The sequence below is a fragment of the Prenolepis imparis genome, unplaced genomic scaffold (genome assembly GCF_030444845.1).
Source record: "Prenolepis imparis isolate NDT839.2.m4 unplaced genomic scaffold, iyPreImpa1.0 SCAF_8, whole genome shotgun sequence".
NCBI lineage: Eukaryota > Metazoa > Arthropoda > Insecta > Hymenoptera > Formicidae > Prenolepis > Prenolepis imparis.
The window spans coordinates 15,562,472-15,584,399 of NW_028141166.1; the positions used below are offsets into that span (position 1 = coordinate 15,562,472).

General features: G+C 38.4%; 1 protein-coding gene across 24 annotated transcripts in view; it reads left to right on the forward strand.

Moving 5' to 3' along the window:
- Foxp (forkhead box transcription factor P) overlaps nucleotides 1-21,928 on the forward strand; it is a 330,454-nt gene that overhangs the window by 136,190 nt on the left and 172,336 nt on the right. For 6 of the 24 annotated variants that reach the window (XM_083044679.1, XM_083044683.1, XM_083044681.1 and 3 more), the window contains one exon: nucleotides 16,271-16,324. The exons of the other annotated variants lie outside the window; for them this stretch is intronic. The gene's annotated coding sequence lies outside the window, so the exon portion shown is untranslated. The remainder of the gene's footprint in view (nucleotides 1-16,270; nucleotides 16,325-21,928) is intronic. 24 annotated transcript variants of the gene reach the window in all.

Here is a 21,928-nt window from a genome sequence, read left to right on the forward strand (position 1 = left end):
GAGAGAAGGAACGAGAGTTTCGTGTTTGCGCATATTTCTCGTAATATTCTCTGTTTATCTCTATTGCCCCTTGTTTATCCAGTGTCCGTCCGTCTCGCGTGTGTATATGTGTGTGTGTGTGTGTGTCTGTCCTTCTATTTTCGTTTCTCCTTTTTCCTCTGGCTAGGTCCTTGCGTGTTCCGGCTGTCGCCGTCGTTGTCGCCGTCGTTGTCGTCGTCGTTGTCGTCGTCTTCGTCGCCGCCGTCCTTCTCCTCCCCGTGGCAAATTGCACGCATTTGTTCATATACGCGTCTCTGTCTCGCTCCTAACACCGCCTTATATATATTCCAAGCTATGTTTACGTTCGAGATAAAGCGAGGAACAAACAGCGGGCGTCGAGCTCTCATGGTCACCGTACAGTCTGTCATAGCAGCGCGGTTGAGAAATCGAGGAAACGATCGTTCGGTCGTAGCGATTTCACGCGTCGTCCAAAAGGAACGATTTGAATAAGCTTCGAGGCGTGTTGCGTCGTAGCAAGCGAGAAATTTACAACACAGTCAAATTATATAAATTACTTACGGTTCCATAGTATCATTTATGTACGATAAATGTTCGATTGAGTCAACGAGTTTGCTGATTCATCGTCGTTGACAAATTATTATGTTGCCCCGACGGCGCCAATTACTCCATTTGACCTTGTTACTAAACATGATTTCAAAGAAGAGACGTTCTCGCAAGCAACTTGATGTGATTATCTATTACGAGGAAATTTCCCACTAATTTCCTTACGATTTTTCGAAACGCTGCATATGCAAACTGTTTAATAAAGCATCATTAGTGTGCGACCAAAGATTCATCATTATCCACGCAAACACGAAGATATCGATGGGTATGCAAATGCACTTTGCTGGCGCAGCCGACAGTGCATCAAAATCTCGGGATCAGATTTTTCTTCCTATCGATGTGGCGGCGTTACGTTTTACCCAGACCGTCGTGAAAAAGAGCCCGCCCGTATTATCGCCATTACGCGCATTAATTTGCATTCCGAATTACCCTCTTGCAAACACTTGATCTCGTGTGCGCGATATGTTACTACAGTCAAATGAAAGAGTGCGCCGCGTATATCGCGCGTATCACCCGTTCCCGATAAATATCGGTTCTTTCAGCGAGGAAACCAACTGGGACTTACGCGAGGACGACAAATTAGGTATATATTCATTTAAAAATTTTTCCGGGATGTGAAACATTCTCCGTTATAGTCGCGAGTCGCGAGACCACCACCGTCCCCAGTGGAACAAAAATCCTCGAGGATGATGCGCTGGCTGCTCACGAGCTATGATATACAGATCGATGTCTAGCGTCTGTCCCTGGTCGCGCATGGTCCCGCGTATAAATGGAAAAAACAGCGGAATATTCGTCGAATCAAGTATTACATTATACCGGAACAAATATTTTATACGGTACGTATATACGCGATTGCGCGAGAGAAACGGAGAGAGATCGGTGTGTAATTTCGTTGCATCCGCGTCTGTATCGCGTGACCTACCTTGTTATTCTCCGTTCTACGTCGTCCGCCGTGCAAGTCCATCATATCCCCGTGAGAAGAGGGGGTGAGGGTGAAAAAGGGTGGTTGGAGGGCGAAAGGGTGCGCGCGAGCGCATGAACGACGTTGGGCGACGACGCTGGAGCATTATCGGAGAGCGAAGTAGAGAAAGACAGCGAGTCAGACAACAGGGACTCGCGTGGCCGATTCTTTGCGTACCGAAAAAGAAAAAAAGACAGTGAGAGGGCGGAAGGGATAAAGGGGGATGAAGAGTAGTAAGCGCGACGAGCCGCGGTATACGCTGATACGTTACAACGATTGTCTCTCCCCGTCTCTCGAGAGGTGATACGATAAAATCGATCTCCTAACGATCGGACTATCGATCTCGTAAACAACGAGGCGAGCCCTCTCGCCGGCTCGCATCGCGAAGAAAAGCCGCCAATGAAGCCCCGCAGCGTGTTGTCCCAATGCATTTACAATAACGACGTTGTTTATCTGTCGGACGACAAACGACTGGTGGTACCACCTTCCCCTCGCACGCGCGCGCGTCCACCAGCCTCTCCTCTCGGCGGCCCTGTGACCTTTCCCCGTCCGCCTCTCGTACGTGTAAGCTTCCACTTTGCTCCCCCTTCTCCTCCCCCGTCCTCCTTTGCCGTATTCAACGTCAACCCTCCGCCTCTTTACCCCATTCATCTCCGTCTATATCGCCATTCTCCGTCCATTCTTGTGTATATATACAATCGTTATATATTAAACACAGTAAGCTCGACAGGCCGGCCGAGTTGCAAACAATCGTGATGCGTTCGTCCAGCGCGTCGACATAATGCGGCAAACTATTTTTTCTTTCTCTCTCTTTCTCCCTTTTCTCTTTCTCTCTCTTTCTCCGTGCATATGATTATCAGCAGATTTTTTATGCGGTTGCTTTATACATTTTATATGTTATAAACTATACGATTCGAGAGCGTGACAGAGAAATGACTAGTGCACGTTTTGCGGGATACCTCAATATTCTGATATGGGGGGGGTTAAAGTTTATACAATACAAGACAAATATACGTGATAAAAGATAATTGTAAGAATAAAATAAAAAAACTAAAGATAAGTCGTTTTGGAGGCTAGTGAGGCTATACATTGCATGCTTTTAATTCTAAGATAATTTTTTGACGAAACTTTCGCGAATTGCATCGGATTTTCCATGATTGTTCACGCGAATGTTCTATTTTATTACTTCAATTTTATAAAGTCTATAATTGTAGAATTTGTCAAATTAAATATATATTTTTGGCTTCGCGCATTAGGTCCCTGAATGAGCCACGATATAATATAGTAGCGTAAGATAAAAAGATGAATTTGTTGATTGCAACGGTGACTCGTCGACATCATGAAGTCGTAGGGAATCATAAGCAAGTAGGAGGATAGCAAGGGCCGGAGAACTTCCAACGAACTTCCACAAACAGTTCTACGTGTGCGTGTGCATCGTGCACCGACGTTTAACACGGAGGAGCATCTTCTCTTATCCTGAGAGACGCGAGTATCGTCTGGCTGATGTAAAAAACATGATAGCATACAACGTGTGTTTTGCGTTGCTTACATTGCAACTCTTCTTATTCTCGTAGGGTTAAAACATAGGGTTGATAGACACGACAACCGGGATGGAGCTGCTTGCACTGGAGTTAGCATTGTTTTTAACGGCGACCACTCAGACTCCTCGTCAAAAGGGCTGCTGGATGTCGTTCGCGAGCATCTACCGACGCGTAAATAACACATGAAGCCAAATTGAAAAATTATCACACCAAAGAGCTAGCTTGCTGTTTAGAGAGAGGGTGATCCTGAGTCAAAGATCAGTTACATGTATGTTTCGCGTTTTATTTTTTCGCGAGCGCGAGAGGGATCTTTCTATAATCTCGAGACGAATATCTTCGAACATTCGGATGATTGTGTTTGTCCGTTCATGACAGCTGTCAATTTGTTTTTGCGCGATTTTTGCATATCGCGAGATAAAATTGTTTTTGAAATGCTTTAACATTTATATTTAATGTAATTACTGATTAATAAGAAGAATAGATTACACAGATTATAGGAGGAATATAATATTTTTATGTAATTTTTGTGCGAATAGATTATTTCTGTTATTATTTTTATTACCATTTGAGATACACATGTGTAAAAAATGAGAGCAATTATATTTATTATAGATATAAAAGAGATGAATCATACGCCAGAATAATATATGATGTCTAGATGCAATTTTGATATGAAATATGCGATTTATTTTTGAAGCATTTTAAAGTGTTTTTTTTAATCAATATTTATTTAATAACTACATTTTTTCAGTAAAAATATATTTTAAAAAAATTAACTATATATAATCCATTTATTTACAAGACACTGTCTTGTTAATATAGCTTTCATAAAGATTTACTATTATTATATTTTATTTAAAATTTAATTTTTTCTATTTAATTAATTTTTTATCTTCTAGATATAATGTTACTTTTATTTAATGTATAGATTAATTCGGATGTTCTCATTTTTGTAAATACACATATTTAACTTTCATTGTTCCAAAAATAAATCGAATTATGCAAGAAAGTCAAGTTTGAAAAATTCAAACATAATTTAAACATTTATAATCGGAAACCAGTTAACGTCATATATTTAGAAAATGTTTCTTTGGATATGAATGTAATTTGCAAATTAACGTTTCTTTAAGTTGCAACATCTTCTTCGTTAGAAATTCTGATTTGATCGTCGATATTCCGTCAACATCTGTTTGTAGATTCACGGTGGAGCGTATCTATGCTTATATATGCACTGTATGTCGGTGTCGCCTGCAAGGATTGAGCACTGATATAGCTTAGTGCTTACATTATTAATTCCTCATGTCGATGTGTTGAATTGAATCCGCTTGGTAAACTAGTTGTAGCATAACGATTTTACCCAGTTTCTCGCTGATCTGTGTCTTTGGTCTTCGCGCATAGCGCATACATTTAAGATTGCCTGTAAAACAGGTCAAGATATACGGGCCAGAATTAGAATTCCTTTTCGTGACTGCGAAATTTATCACGCTATCGGCGTTTCAGTTTTTAACTAAATACTTTTTCATCTCTCACAAACTTTCAGAACGAATTAAGTCTTCGCGAAACGTGTAAATACCTATCAAGTTGCAAGCTAAATATAAGATTCCGGAAACAAGCCATTTGCGGTTTCAGAATTACTCATCGAAAAATCGTGCCCTCGTAAATTTCTTTAACATACAATTATATACGCTATCTACCAGAACTTAAATAATGAATATAAAAATTTAGATAGAAAATATTTGCAAGCTAATAAGAGTCAGGCGCAGAAATTAAGCGCAACAAACACTTGTCTCAAAATTTGCTTTATTTGATTTGAACGTTTTAATTCTCTCCTCTCCCTTATTTCCTTTGAACCATTTTCAGCAGATCAATTAACAGAAAAAAAATTAAAACAAATCAAATAAAGATGATTTTAAGACAAATGTTGCGCCAAATTTCTGCGCCTGGCTTTTATTGATGTAAGCTCTTATTAATTTCCTCTATACTTAAATTTATTTATATATCAAAATCTTTTCGTTTTACTATGAAATAAAAAATTGATTAGCACTGTGAATTGATTAGGAGTATTATCTGAATTAAACGTTTATTAATATAATACATCTACAATTTGATCATATAAATTTATTATAATTGTTTCATATTATTAAAAATATAAGAGGCCACATTAAAATAACATCCACAATAAAAATCGTAGACAATTCTATTAATAAGACATTTTATTACAAATTACTTCTGAGATTAATGAGTTGAAATGCTTCGACAAATAATGATAAATGTGCATAAAGTAGCTGACGACGGAGCGGCTTTAATCAATCCGAAAGACAGGCTCGGACGATCGACAGCTACTCGCGGCGGTATACAACAGAGCGTATATATACAACATTCACGCGCATAAGTCGGTGCGAATAAATAGCACGTTACCGCTGTATAGGTAGAAGTGTGCGCGATGCGTCGGAGAAAAGCTACTTTACGATGGTGGCAGGCATGATCGTCGGCTTGCCCGCTTTCTTGCCGGCGAATAATTAGAGCCGATAAGTCACAGCGCAACACCCTGCGGGGATGAGGTGCACCGATGGAGGGGCCGGCGGGGGCTCGGGGGAGCCGTGAGCGAAGTTGAAAGTTAGAATCGCGTAGGGGTGGCGAAACGTAGAAGGGATGAGGAGGAGGGAGGACTCGGGAAATCGCGTGCCGATGCCCCATTACACGGACAGACTTAGCTTCAGCCGTAGTCGCGGTTCCTACTTTCGAGTTGCCGGCTTGCGAGGGTGGGAACCACCCCCCCGGAGCGCGTCCCTTCCCGTTCCTCACCGCACCGCCGCTGCCATCGGCGGTAGATACCCTCTGCTTCTCCGATTCACCCGCCACCAACATTGTTGCTATTTAGGGTAATTTCGACTTTCCGATACGCGTTACGTAAGCGCGATTTCAAGACCGCTCGCGATCGATCGCGCGCCGCTCCGGAAAGGCTTTCGATAACAAAGGGCTTCGATTTCGCATACAACGTTGCAATTATATTATTTCAAGTCAAATTTGCAGACGATCTGTGCCGCTACATCGATATGCATTTCGCGGGCATGCATTAAAATTCTTTAATTATTCATTACGCTTGGTGGAAATAAGTCACAACGTTTCGCGAGTATATTTTATGTATGTCAAGAAGTTATCTGAATAGATAATAAGTAAATACGCGCAATATGTAAAATTTTACACAATTTGTATAACGTAAATGTATATGCAGAGAAATTGAATTCGATTATAACTGTTTCACGGCGATGCATTTGAAATGTTCATTAATTTATAATCAATCCGTCTTATGTCGACACATGATATTTTCTACTTGATATACATTAATCATGCGTGCTCGATATACAGCCACTTATCGAGTACGTTGACTTCTTTGACATGGAAAATTTCTGACATATTCGAATTATGTGAATTACATGAAGATAAATGGGTAATTTTTCGATATTATTCTATGGTCGGTGTTTTAATGTATCGTCGTTTAATGTATGTAGGCTTGAGAGATGGTGAACGTTGCTACATTACATTGCATTACATTACATTACATTACAGCTGCCCTTTACATATAGTATATCGACGCACGACGATATACTGAAATACTTAGCGATTATGAATTTAGATGCGTTATTCTGGGTTATTCCGTAATCAATAATTTAGATGCATTGTGCAACGTTGTGTTGAAAAGTACGATAAAGCCTCGCTAAACGCGAGCTAGTAGTACGTATGCGCGGAAGGACACATTGCATCGACAATTTAGCGAAGTTGTTCGAGCAACTTTGTGTTTGATGCATTGTAACTACTTTCGGCCTATACATCCTGCATTCGTTAAAGATGTGTATGGGCTTTAACTATCAATTTTTTAGCGTTTTTTTTTTCCTGTATTCCAAGAAATCGAAGAAACTACCAATACGCAGTTATATTTTCAACAGTTTATATGTAATATTTTTTTCTAGGAAATATCATGGTTGTTACAATCATTCAAAAGCATAATCAATTTTGTGATCGATTGACTATTGATTGACGAAAGAAAAGAATGCTAAAAAAATATTTGTATTTAAGGAATCATATTTAAAAAGAAGTTATCTTTCATTGAACAATATATTTTTGTTAGGTGCATCTAAATTATTAATTATGACATTGTTTAAAAAATTTTAAGATTTATCTTAAGGATAAGAGATTTGATGAGAATACGAGTATATATATTTTTTATCACATTTTTATTTCACATTGCAATTTAAAAAAAAATATATATTTTTTCGAGAATGAAAAGTATAATTTTATATTGCAAATTATATAGCAATTTATATTTCTTGTTCATAATAATCTTTTATTTTTATAAGCGCTTGAAAGCAATATTGAAAAATATTGAACATTTTTATACGGTAGCTGAAAGTGTCAAAACTCAGCGACAGCTTGATTTTATGTGTTATCACGCGGGAGCGAAGATTTTTCCGCGGGGGGTCTATCTCGGCGGATGGACAATAGACGCAGAAAGGAGTTTTTCACGCCGCTATTTTTAACGCCCGGAGCTCTCTGGCGGCGAAAAAGCGCGGAGAGGAAAGCCCGACGCGTTTGACCACGTGCCGGACACGGATGAGTTATTTTGATATCGGGACTTCATACCCCATTAGGCCGGCTTGACGATTATTTCGGAAGCGGGGCAGGACAATACCTTGACAATACTCTGACCAGTGGTTTCGTTCGATCGGTTTCTACCACTCTACCCCCTCATCGCGTCACTCTTTTTATCCTGCCCCGTTTTCCAACCCCTCGCGTTCGTTCGCGCTCGAACATCAGCGAATGCTTTCAAAGGCTGATTTCTACTGTTGCCGCTGTTCACTTTCATGTTACAAACGTACGCGCCAATCATATTAGTCAAATAAGTTTGATCTTTTGTGTATTGCTGAAAGCGTACAGGTTATTATTTTCTTAATAAATTTTATGAAATATATAAATATAATATATATAATAAGATATAGATATCGAGATCGATGTATAATCAAACACTGCTTGAGTTGTTTTTTTTTTTAAATTATTCTAGTATTACGCTTACATAAATGCATGAATATATATACATATACAAACAAAATTACTAATATTATTAACATATGAATACTTATTACATCTTTTATAATAAATGAAATATTATTGCGCGTCTCTGTGTGTTACAAATTCGCTGCAATCGTGATAGAGATGCAACAATATAATAATAAATTATAAATATAACCAAAAAATAAAATATAATAAAAGATATATGATTATAAATAAGTAAAAAAAAAAAGTTAATATTTAAACTGCAAAAAATTATAGATATTAAAATTGTATGCACATATTATATTTATTAAATTTATTTTTATTATTGAACGAAATTATATATGATTGCATATAAACAACATTTTATTTAAGTAAATTCTATAATAAATGGCATGCATTAATAAAAATTTGATGAAAACGAGCACAATCGTCATTAAATATTTCTTAATAAATCCGAATAAATATCTTTATTTGCAGAAGCCAGTTTACGCGAATTCATTGACGGCAATGTCGCTTCTGTTCTCTGCGTTATGTGACTGCGTCACATATAAAAGAGAGTTACGCGTAGGTTATATTTTACCGGAAAAATTGGGAAATTTTTCCCTCAATTTTATCGTTACAGAGATTATGCTTTTTTCGGGGCTTATTCCCAGTGCCAATATTTACTCGTTTATAATATACATTGAAGCGAAAATGCTTTGGCCGGATGTGAATCTATTCGAAAATTTAGTCGCAGTAAATAAATATTTGTTTATCCCAACTCAAATATATTTCTAAAAATGAGATATGCAGCAGTAGCGAGCATTTTTTATTTGTTTGAAATATTTATCGCCGAACGGAATATATAATTTCTACGATGATATTCGATAATCAAAACCGGATTTATATTAATTAAAAAAAACTAATTTTTATTTACCGTGATTGGATCTTTTCAAGCTCAAAAGTCCATAATAATCGTAATTAAATAACAACAGATAATAAAATATATATAGAAGAGTCATAAAAATATAGATTTTTATTAATATGTTTATGTGTGATCAAATTGAGCGCATATAGTACTCTCGCTCATAAATTTGAGAAACTCATTATAAAAGAGAAAAATCTGTTTTTTATAATTATTCTGAATTAAACTTATACTTAACTACTTCCATGTATAAAAAATTAAATTCATTTTTACGTTTTCTCTCCACTGACTTTACGAAAAAAAATAAGAAGAAGCGGGAAAAACTTTAGCACCAACACAAATGGGCGCGTAACGTAGCACCTTTTCCAACGCGCGCAAAACGTTAAACAATAAACACCATACGTTGTATACATAAAGGTTCAACGATTTAAACGCGAGCTCGCAATAGCCGGAAGCGCTTTGCGCTGTTTTTCGACGGCGGGCGTATCGCAATAATCCTCTTTTCCGGAACAACATAATAAGCGGTAACGTAAACGCAACGTTCTCGTCTCGCTACGTGGCCAGATAGCGGTGCAAAGGCGGGAAAGATAGTGACGAAAGGGGCCAAATTTTTTCGGAGTTTGTAAAGAGAGAGATGAAGAGAGGAAAGAGAGAGAGAGAGAGAGAGAGAGAGAGAGAGAGAGAAAGCGCGCGTTCAAGCGAATTGAACTAACAAGGTCCCCGAGGGCAGTTTACGCCTGATGTCCCAGTAAACCCGAAAATTTCGAGGGATGATTGTTCGACAGCTTGCGTCGCATAACTGAATATCTATAAATCTGCTTTCATGCTCAGCTCGCTTCATTTACACTAACTGTTACTGAAAAAAATTAAATATATCAAATAAGTCAGAGTACAAACAAATTTCCTTGTCAATCTTGGTCGGGCATTTATTTGCCGAAGCAGTCGCGAAAACGAGGAAAGTTATTGCAAAGTCCCAAGTTAAATTTCATATAATCATCTGTTTAATCGTAACGCTGTATCTATGTAGCTAATATTTATTTTCATGATTATACTATATTTGAAGATAATAGCTATTTATTTATTTATAAAACAATGAGCTACGATTTTTTATGGCTACGCAGTTTCTCGATTATTATTTATTACAATGTATTTTGCATTATCAAGTCTAGTTTGTATTTTGCCATAACATTTCGGTAAGATTCTACGGAAATCTTGAGGATGATCAACCTGCTTGGGAAGTCCTTCTCGGACGTCTCAGCAGTTCTTATATGATTCGCTTAGGGTATTGTTCCGGCCGCAAGGTGCCGGTGAGAAATGGCAGACATAGATCCTCCGCATCTCAAGTAGGTGCGTTTCGTGGCAACGACCGAATGACCATTTGTTAAGCTCCGCCGCTCCGCTGTCATCTGTCCGCCATCGGTCGAGAAAACAGCCTTTGCTATAGCGACTCTCGCTTTTTGTCGCATTCTGACAGACGTGAAAACTGTCCTTGGGGAAAACTTGTCGCGTATATGACGCGAGAATATTTTTAAGACCGTAAATAAAGCACTTTTCTCGCTTTATTACGGGTTTGCGTTTATACGGACGATACAACCCTGTAATAAGCTTCTCTCGTGATTTTAATATCTCGTTTTATTCTTTTTCTTGTCACTCGGTTGCTTGATAGGTTTTTTTTTTATTTGAATATATATTGGATTTATTATTTTTATTTCCCTCGCATCTGTTTTCTCAATTATTCGTATATTATTAACAAATTCGAGAATGAATGATATTTTGCGAGTGGGCCTTTTTTCAGATGGATTTGCACTTTGCGTTAAATGAACTACATAACGCGTTACTTATACAAATTTACAGCGGGGGCAGCGTGCGCATCGCGAATTCCAATTTCAGATTGGCCTTCCGTAATTTCCGGAAATTTTCAAAAATCGCCGCGAACTTCAATAAAGCCGTCGTAATTAATTTGTGATTATATCGTGAATTCCTGCAAATTCATGTTACGTTGCATAGCGCGATAGGAATGCAACCGACCTCAACAAGCCCGATACGAAGTGCCTGATTTAGAGAGACGTATAAACGATATTTCGATACTATTTCCCCCGCGATACTTTCCAAATCGAATTGAAAGGTGCAAAATTGACAAGCGGCGCGGCGCGGCGCGGCGTGTGCGCCGCGGGCTGCGATTTTTCGCCGTATCATTTTTCCCGATAGTTTCGTTCGCGAGAATGCGGAAAAATGTAACGCCCGCTTCGCCCTCAAATATGAAATACCGCCTCGTGCCCGACAATCGACTTATTAATTATCGATCGTTCTCGTTGTCCTCGATATCGTATAGATGCGCAGAAAACAGATTTTGATCCTGCCTGTGGAATTTTCATAGCCCCGACGATATATAATTTATGCGCGAGTCATATTTATATCTATGCATATTTATTCGATGAATTTCATAACTGAATTATAGACCTATATGTATGTAAAGGTTTGTTAATTTGATAGTACTTACTATAAAATATCAAACGTCAAACTCCCATTTTACGTGCGCGTTAAAGGAGGAATATTAAAAATTTGTCTAATTATCCGTTTTGCGAATTAATTCCGAATGAAATATTGACGGAAACATTTACCGCTTAACCGACCGTAATTAATGACTTAAATAACGCTTTTAACGCTGCTACGATATCTTTTGATTGCGAGAGAATTTAACACGAATCGCTTGTTTAATTAGCGAGAGATAACGCGGATGTATGTATTGCAGCGACATGTTTGTCCCGGCGTATATTGATATGCAAGATATATCTCGGGTTTATGGGGTTATTAAGGACTTCATCCGTGTCTCATGGTAGGATTACTACGTTATTATCCTTCGGTAAGTGGCAGGCAGGTTGGTCGGTCGGCTGGTCGGCCCCTTGCAAGGAAGACCAAACATCGTCTCCTCCTTGCGCGTTCCCTCGAGCTACCAGTGAAACTAGTAAGACATTCGTCTCCTCCAATTCAGACCCATGGAACGGGACCCAGTTGTGAATTTGACCCTCGTAATTAATTTATAACCGTCGTTCTTGTTGCAAAGCCAGTTGAGTAAGCAGAGGGTAACTGACCTTATACGAAAACGCTCCTTCTCGAACTCTAGTCAATTACGCTTATAAGACGTCTAATAATAATATGAGGAAATAATTCCAAAGATACTATTTGATTTTATTAATTTTTAAATATACATGTAATATAATATTTACAGAAATATAATATTATAATAAAATATAAAAATGTATAATTAACATATTATAAAAAATAATATATAATTGTATAATTAGTAATTTTTTTGTTAAAGCAATACGAATAAAAACAAAATTATTTAATGCATATTAAATTTATGCATGTTAAACAGCACATATATTATATATTAACTAGAAATTATTCTCAAGTCATGCACAAAAACATGCATGAGTCTGAATACTTGGAAATAAAATTGCGCGAGATATAAATAAAATAATATATTAATAAAATATTAATTTTAAAGATATGCGATATTACATTTTGTCAGGAACTGTTTTCCATATCTTTCTCGTGACGTGGTAAAGAAATTAATAGAAAATCTACGATGATAGGCGCGTTATAGTCTTTCATATACCCATACCGATCGCTCCCGCGGGATTCCTCTAATACCTCCGCTTCCGCTTGGTGCTCACGTATCCCATACTTATTACCGGGCCTAACACAAATTCGACGTAGAAGCGAGAGTTGTTGGAAGACGCTCGAGCCGGAGGGCGGGGGCGCGCGACGGGACGCAGGAATCCATAGATCGCGAAGCTAACAATCAGCCGTAAATTATGGTCTCAATATCCATTGTGTACCCTCCTTGCTCTTGAGCGAGCCTAAAGTCTGAGGCCAAGAGTACTCACCCCATCGGCGGCCCACGGTTGCTTCTCTCACGGCCCGACTGAACCAAGAGATATGTATATTAATGGGGCAATCTTACATAGTTTTGTTTACCTTGCCATTCTCCTAGAACGTATACAATTACTATCCCTGCGGTGCGCTGGCACGAGGGCCGCCTCCGTTACAACCCCCTCTTGGACTGTTGGTTCCCGACCTAACTAGTTTCCGCCGACGTCACTATCGCGCCCGCTGCCATCCTGTTCCTTCCTGAGAAACGACGAACTTCACGTAGAAATTCACTACTATTCGCGAAAGATTAGACAAAGTTGGGCTCTGAAAAATGTTTAATGTCATTTCAAAATATCTGTAAACACATAGAATTTTGTGACGATATTATATATGTTTTCTCTTGTGTACAAATATATAATGATATCAATATAGTGATAACATATATATTAATGTATCTTGTTCTTGATAAAATGCGACTTATTTGATATTTTTCATGAATAGTCAATTGTGAAAAAATGGAATATCGTGGGAGCGATAAATTAGAAGAAACTGAATAATGCAAGGCGTAAGTTTCGCGCTATTATGAATAAATAAGATGTCACCGCGCCGTATTTATTCTCGCGGAAGGAGAGACAACGCTTTCCTTTTGGAGGCGTTAATTTAAAATGGCGAGGTGGTATCGTAGATTCAGCGACAACGCGTCAACGCGTCACGATATGTTCGAGTTGCTGACGGCGATGATCGAGGTCGAAGGATGCTATTTTTAAAAACTACACCGGTCGCGATATTCCGCATGCGAGAGAGCGCGTATCCGATAAAAACGAATTCCGTTCTTGAAGGGCTGAAACGCCGCTCTCCGATGAAAATCCATTCTACGGCGCGCCGGCTTTCAGCAAAGAAAATATTGTCCGCGGTGCGGGGTGGAAGGGGTACGAGGCCGGGGCGATCGCGGCAGAGAGAGCGGCACTTTTCACCTTCGCTCTCTTCCACTCTGGTTTTTAATTCCGTGCGTGGCCCCCACACAGAACAGCGTGTGCGCGCGCGACCGGCTTTGTAGCGGAATGTACATTTCTCCCGCTGAACAACCTCATTTGTGTAATCCCCGAAGCTTCGACAACAAACTGTCTGCGGCATCGGAATGGCGCTGGGGGTGCACGGGGGTGTGAGCACGACATTAACGTACTTTGTAGTTCAGCTCTCTGCGGCAGTCGCGTTCTTCTCCGCTCTTCCTCCCTCTTCCTCCCTCTCTTCTCCCGCGCTTTCTCGTTCCATCCCCGCTCCACGTCCCCCGCGTCCCTTTTACCACCAAGGTTCCGTCGTCCTGGATGAAATTGCGATTGTAATAGCAATTATCTTATTTCTACTATTGCTTCTTTGTACTTCGATTCGCGACATACGGACTTGGTGCTGATGCGAGCCGAGGGGATGGGAAGGGGGCCAAAGGGGGTTGCGGACGAGACGGAGGAGAATTGTTCGCGAATGGAATTAAATGTTCACGGGGATAGCTGGAAGGACCGTGACGCAATTTAAGTCGCGCGGTATTTGCCGGAATGGAACGATGGACTCTGAAAGAGTCCAACATTACGTGCAATAGTTATAACGCTTTTTTGGTATTGTTGCGCTTTTCGTTTATACTTTTTCCTGCGCACCGCTCGCACTTTTTAATACGCGTTGCATTTGAAAGGTCGGTCGATGTAGTAGTAGGAGATTCATGGTTTTTATTGGCCGCTTAAGGGGGTTGTGCGCGATGGGAGGAAAAAAAAAATTATTGAAAGAGGAAATAATTATGCCCTTTAATTATATGTGAGTTTTACTACAGTTTTTAATTTTATATACATTGTGCGACAAGAAAAAAGATTTTGTAAACTCTGCATGATGAAAATGTTATATAATTTTTTTTTGTGCGTTTCTGTGTGCATAAATATTACATTGGTATTATATATTTATACTATGAATCTGCAAAGCTTTACACAGTACAATCCGCGAGAACGTTATTTCTTTTTTTTTTTTCTTCTTTTCATAAATTCGATCACTTTCAAACTGTGTTCAGCAGATGTTCCTGAAACTTTGCGATACGACAAAACTTTGGGCGTTCCGTCTTGGATAGAATATATCGTCGCTGTTTCAAAATGTAGTGACAAACCGAGATCTTCTGGGGCGAGTTACTGGAATGAATCGCAATGAGCGAAAAGTCTGCATTGCGACGTCGAACGTCGGAGAAATTTGAGGGAGGCAGGAGGGAGGAACGGGGTGGTCGACAACGAGAGATTGACTGTGAAGGCCGACCGCGCACGCCGCGGGGGTGGCTCGCGTAGGGGTTGGCGTGGCGGTTTGAGTCAGAGAAACGGTCTCAGCTCGCGCCGCTCGGCCTGAAATTCGCCCGAAGTAATCAATATTATAGCTCGCGAAGATATATGCGGGAGGATATGGGCAAACAGTGTACACACGTGCATTGTTATATGACCGGGGGAGGTGGATGGTGTAAGGAGGGGCTGCCGAGGGAGTCGGAGTCAGGGAAGAGTAGGTGATGAAGAAGGGGTGCTGAAGGGTGCCACGGGGATCGCAGAACGGAACGGTTCGCGAGGTTCGCGAGGCGGGAGGAGGGGAGGGAGGAAAAGGCCTGAACGGAGGAAGGAAAGGGGTGGACAGCCGGACAAACAAAACCCTTGCTGCTTCATTTCTGCCCGTCTGGCCAGACACCGACCCTTTATACGCGCGCTTCCGTCCTATGCTCGTCGCTACCCCGATGGATCCTCACTCGTTCCCTCTTTCTCGTCGACGCTCCGAGACTTTCTACGCGGTACTTTTCGAGTTCGTTAATTAACGGCACCGCCGAGTCGAAGGATGCATCGTAATGGCATCGAAATGGGATTGATAGTCTCAGACACGAGAGTATTGTTCTTCTCTGCTATGGAATGAATACTACGGCCCGGTTTGTCGTTGCGTGCATTGCGAGAGACGTTGGGAACTTTGAGCATTATGCTCTTTTAATATTTTTATTTTCCTTTTCTTTTGTACGCACGTGACTATTCACATATCAATAAGCTTTTAAAAATTATGCGAGCATGGATAATTCTGTATAATTTTACTATAAATTTTTTATTATATTCAGTTATTTCATCTTTAGATTATTCTTGATAATGTGGTGATATAATTTAATTTTGCAAAGAATCGATTTTATATGATAGAATGTTTTTAAAATTAAAAATACACAAATAAAAATTTATAATAATGATTTATAAGTAATATTTAATTAGGATTAATTTTCATTAAAAAAAATGTTTAACTTGTGACTTCAAATTAATTGTTTGAAATTAATTTTTGTTTTAGGTCAGTGGTGTATACTTCCCTGGCTTCTGAGACACAGTGACGTGGCTTGTTAATGTGAGTGAAAGTATTTTTCGTAGTGTTGTGCCATCTAATTCTAAGAGCTTCCGCAATTTATAGAAGCGTAAAATTAACGCTCGTCCTCTTATTAAATTTTAGAATTTAATAATTTTAAATAAGCACAACACACACAAACACACTAATTATTTAATTCTAATTAATTAGAATAATACAATTTCGGATTAACGGAAATAATGCTCACTTAAAGATAGGTTGCAGAAATTTAACTTAAACATGAAAATAATATAAAAGATTGAGTTTTACATTTAATTGATAGTAAACATTTAATTTGATATATAATTGAACCATAAAAAAAGTTTTGCGCAAAAATTCCATTTTGCAAAACTTGAAAAGGTGAAACTTACATAAAAAGATTTGAGCTAAACCGGATGGATAAAACGTGTTGATTTAGATTCCTAAAGGGGAACCGATATTTCTATTGTCAGGCGAGACTTCGCGATTCCTTCTCTGAATATTTAAACAACAAATATGAAAACTTTCGTCGCGCGCAACGCGACGCGAATCAAAGTTTTCCCGACCTTCATAAATTCGCACGATCAGAGATCACCCTTCACATGCGACGACCCTAAAACGTTATAGCTGTTGGCGACGAGCGTTGTCAAAATTTTGGCGTTGTACAACCCCCGATGCACATAAGGAACCACGATTTGGGCGAATGCGGGGTGGGAATCGAGGATAAGGAGAGGTTGTGCCGCGCGAATATTTGGGTGACATAATACTTCTTAAGTCGTAAACCTCCCTTGCTTCTTGGCTGAACGGCATTCTTGAAGTTTCGTATCGGCAGTCGTACAACAAACACGATTATCGATGTCTCGTCTGTCCCCTAAAGCGAAGGGAAGGAAAACGCGTCCTTAATCTCGCGTGTCGCTTCTTTCAACCCTCTCTCTATCTGCGCCGCGTATTTTACGCCGTCGTTTTCCAAAGGATCTTTTTTCCACCGAGACCTATAGAATTATCGCTCTCAAACCGATAATGCAACCGTTGCGACAAATTGGGAATTTTATTTTAAGGCTACTTCATTCGCAATATTATATAAATTAATATAAAATATAAAATTATATAGATACGATGAATAAGATTTCATCGTTTTTAAATTTGCAATTTTAGTCTTATATATGGCAATTAGCAACATTTTATTCTATTCTTAGCAAAAGAATATTATTAGCATAGAACTGCATATATTCAATTATCTTTTTATGCATAAAGAGTTTGCTAAAAAGAGTTAATCACTATGTACGATATGCATAATTTATATATTTCTCGGAATAGTATTGTGAGAGAATAGAGATTATCAGTATATGTAATTAACTCGAGTGACAAGGTTTTACTTTTTTCGCTATCCGTTTTGACTTGTGTGGGGTGTCGCGATACGTGTCGGTTTCTGGATGTTTGCGGGAGCGCGGTGGTCATGGGGATGTAGTTGGCTTGCGTCCGGAATGTGTCCGGGTCAACAAGGCTTTCATTGGCTTTACTTGCTCACGCGGTACATTAGTATTCTAGCTAATTAAAACGTAACTGAAATTGTGTAATGGTCTGCGCTATCGACGGTATAATGCGTAGACGGATGGTGCAGCCGGAAGTTAGCCTGTTACGAGGGACGTTATATAGTGTACACTTTTTTCTACTTGGCTCGCGAATCTGAATAAAGGGGAATATCTGATTGTTCTAAAAACACAGATGCGCTGACTCAAATTTTTTTTTCACAAAAGATGTTTTTGCCAATTAATTTTTCCTACACACTAGTCATTCTTACGCTTTCTTTTTGTATTGCTAACCTTTTCGCTCATATATAATTTAAATAAAAAGCATTTGGAAAATTCTATGAAATATATATAGAGAAAGAATATAAACAAAGCTGCAATTAAAAAAATTATGTGTAAAAAATATCAGATTTTATTGTATGAATATATTTGAGATTATTTTATATGTCATTCTACTTAATTATGTTCAAATCTTTTGTTATTAAATAATAACATGGAAAAAATATTTATGAAAGTAAAAATTAATTATTTATTTGAGCATCAAAATAATAACATTTTTGACATAAACATGAACGCAAATAGAAATGATAATCGAAGTACAGAGCATATACCTATAATTAGATGTACATATTTTAATATATATAAGCAAAACTCATTTTTTAAACATTCTTCATATTTTTCTTAAGGAATTATATATATTCCAGAAAAAGAATATATTGTTCCGAATTTAATAAATCAAATAACTACAAATTATGTTTTAATCCAATATTGAATATACGGTCAAATAGTTTCATCACTTGTGTTTTAATTAATTAAGGAGCCAAGTTAGTCGCTAACGTTAAACGCATTCCCGATATTACTAAGATACTAATTATTTGCTGCCGGCCGAGTGGGGGTTGCTTTATCCTCTTGTATATGAACGGGTACAGCGCGTTTCCCGCCTGCCCGCGTACTAACCGCATAGAGGGTGGTTTCGGATGAACGCTCGGGATATTGCTTGCGTTATTGAGCGTGTTAATTGATATTTCTTTCGTTCGAATTTATTTTTAAAAGCGCAGAGCGGCCGGGAGAGAGCTTTCCCGCCTCCGGGAAATTTGCGTTTCCCTGAAACTGATAATAATATATACCGTATCGATATATCATTATACCTTTGTCCTTTGTGTTCTCACAGTGACGCCCAATGCTGACGACAATTAACATTTTTACATTATTTATTCACTTTTGTAGTTCGCAATCGTGCGGTTGAAAATAATTGGCGTGCGCTCTCCTTTGTAATAATTATAAGTAAATATCTCACACAACCGTGAAAAAACCTGCTCGGCCAATATTATACAATCCTTGCCGATTCTCGGTAATTCACCTGTAATTGACTTTCTTAGATAAGTACATTTATTTCAACGCTCTCGCCATGTGTTGAAATAAATTTATTGCATATAAATCTGCACTAACATATCTTTCATTGTATCAGTAAAGGGATAATATCACTTGAAATCTAGAAAATTATTAGCTGTTTATATCGCGTAATGCATGTCACAAAATTTTGTACTTAAAATATGCTTTGCTTCAAAAATTTGGGAAAAGATACTTGATTGATTTTATAAAAATATATACTTTGTTCTGTTGTGTAAAAGATATTTAATAGGAGATAAGAGAAGTAAAATTCAAAGATATATATGTGAAATCGAATCATATATATATACTGCTTATTATTTTATCTCAATTTGTATTACAAAAATATATTTCTCAAACTGTCATATATATACATATATGCCAAACTCTTCATGACATATATTATCTTAATATATCTCTCGATATCGATGTCACGATTTATTAAATGAGATTAACGTTTTGACGTCTAAATCTGTCATGATCGACTATAAATTAAACGTGGTAATAAAATTGATTTCTATAGTAACATATTAATCGATTGCACGGGAGCAATTCAAACGATCAAAATATAACCTGCCTATGAACGTTTCGTTAAACAAAAATGCAAATAGCAATAATAAATGCTATTATCGGACATTGTGACAATCGTCCGCGAGCACTCCAGCAACGCGAATGTACTGCCCATTTAATTTCTCGGCAAACAATGGGATGATTACGCGCCGATTATATTGTGTCAGAGGGCAGAGATGCGTTGGGAATTCCATGGTCAATTATTCTATTAACTGCAATAAAAGTAACGAGTAATCTTAATTGTAAATCAAAAGCGGATTTTACGTCGCTATCCACGTGTAACATATGTGATATAAAAGGTAACGTCACTTTTAAGAAACGTCAGAAAGAAGTTGCATTACAGCTTCAGTAGAAACGTCGATTATGCAAATTGATTCGTAATAAAGATGGTTTGAACAAGTGAAAATTGTATCAAGGAAAAAGAATATTCTATTAAAAAATAGCATGTATTATGAATCTTATAATGCCATGATGCATTGTAATAATAGTTAAAAAGATGGTATTATAGATAAAATATGAAGTAAAATGAGTAAAATAATTATAAATAAATTTTATTTTTTAAATGTGTATGTGTTTACACATTAAAAATTGAGGTTTCATTACTTTATTATGGTGATTTTTATATTAGTAATCCAGATAATTCGTGTTCTATTTTATTTAATATCTGGGGGGTATCGATAAATCTCAAGATAGTATATTTATATTTTTTGTTATATAAGTTATTGAAAAATTAAGTTGAAATATGCAGCGCGAGTTTTTTCTCTCGTAGCTTTTTCTCATAAAATAATATTGCATTCTATTGAGAAAGACACCAAGTAAATACGTGGATATAACCTTATGCGAAATAATGCCACCAATATATAAAAAGACGATCCACCGCTGCTCGGTAATAGAAAGCGATTTGTCAGGGTGCCTTTACATTTCCACGCAGAGTTTCGCATCTGATAACCCATTTTATCCCGTGGGAGCCCCGTCCATGTTCTGCTACCGTCTCACCCTGACCAACAAGTCAGGGAATCACGAGGACATCCCCTTTTCAACCCCGATATGGGTGCGTGTCCGAGTACGTCCATGACCGCCTCTGATTTCGTCTTTCTTGCCTAGAAAGTCAAGTAGATAGTGAATCTTGTAAAATGGCCCCGATGAAAGACAAATATTACTAGGGATCACCGGCCGAGAGACGCGATTTATTTTGCGGGATTTTCCGTTGACGACAGTCGCGAAAAGATTCCGGTGACTGCGAGATATACACGGATTTAAAATCGGTTAAAGTAGGTTCGGTTAAAGTTGAAGTATTGTAGGTATTACATAGCGATCGATTTTTTCACAGATGATTAATATTATATTATATAATATAAATGACAATTATTATCTTTAATCCTGGATTAAAATAAAGTATCATTATATTATTAGTGTTTTATTCTATTTTTTAATCGATTTTTATAGATTTCGTATTTCGTATATACGAAGATTTAATATACTTAATAATCATAGTTTTATTATATATACAAAATTTCCAAAATACGCGCGAACGAGAGAACGAGTTGTAATACATTCTCGCAAGTCCGCGGTGTACGAGGATCCGCAGATTCATCGCGAGGGAATGCGCGAATGTATTCAGAAATCGGAGCGCGTTGCACCCTTCCTAAAAAGGAGAACAAAGGATTCGGGGAAAAAATGCGGGGTAGAGAGGAAAAAAAGAAAGAAACGATCTCTGCATACAACACGCACGCGCCAACCCGCCGCGCCTGGTAGAAAATTATAATTACGAGCCGCGAGGCGCGTTTCAGTGCTATAAAAACTTAAAGCTGCGCCACGTCGCGCCATTCGGTGCGCGATGCTCGTCGGCTTGGCTCGCCGATTCGGCGACTGTGTTAATTGAAAACTACCGAAAAGCACAATTGCACGAGAATTATTTCTATTCATTAGCCGGATGGCGTTGCCCGGCTCGCTCGCTCGCACGCTCGGGCCGGCCAGCCGCCGAAAAACTTTTCCAGCCGCTTTTTTCCCATCCCTCCGTTCGCGCCGCAACCACCAGCTTTCCCCCTACTCCCCCGCGATCTCTATCCAACCGGTCGCGCGTGGTGTAATTATGTAACATAAATACAATCCCTGCCGCGACGTAATTTTTGCGGTATAA